Source organism: Silene latifolia, chromosome 10, assembly GCF_048544455.1.
Source record: "Silene latifolia isolate original U9 population chromosome 10, ASM4854445v1, whole genome shotgun sequence".
Lineage (NCBI taxonomy): Eukaryota > Viridiplantae > Streptophyta > Magnoliopsida > Caryophyllales > Caryophyllaceae > Silene > Silene latifolia.
In genome coordinates, this window is record NC_133535.1 from 118643150 (window position 1) to 118643783 (window position 634).

Below are 634 nucleotides of genomic sequence, written 5' to 3' on the forward strand. Positions count from 1 at the left end.
ATTAAATGATACCTGTCCCTTCATCGGCACTAATCTCTCCGGATAAGGGTCTGAAAGTAGCAACTTAGCCCTCTCCTCTAAATCTCTCATGCCGGCATCGATGGATTTAGGCTGAAAATCCACCACCTTTTCCTTGTTGTAGCTTGACCCTTCTTTAGACCGTCTCAAATATGAACCATTAATCGACAAAGGGTCGTACTTCTGAACCGGAATGGACCCGTCAGCATTCGGGTCTGGCCTCAATATTTTCGGGGCGGTCGCACCCCGAAACAAGTGGTCCCTCAACTTATCGGGCATCGGAGGACGAAAAGAATCACTATCAGCAGCGTTGTCAGTCGATCGACCAGGTTGGTCAGTCGATCGACTGACTTCTACAGAACAGTAGCTTCCGGTTGTCGCGGACGATCGATCGATCGGTATGTCGATCGATCGACTGACATACCTGCTGGTCGTCTTTTTCTTGTTTTTGTTCGTCACAGCCTTCTCCTTGCCTGGTTCCGCCTCATCCTTTTCAGTGACGTCCTCAACCATGATGAGCCCATCAAGGGTAGATCCACTCCTCAAGGTGATTGCATTTAAGGTCTCCTTTTGATCAGTTTGAGTCGGTAAATGTCCCGGAGCTCGAATTGTATTC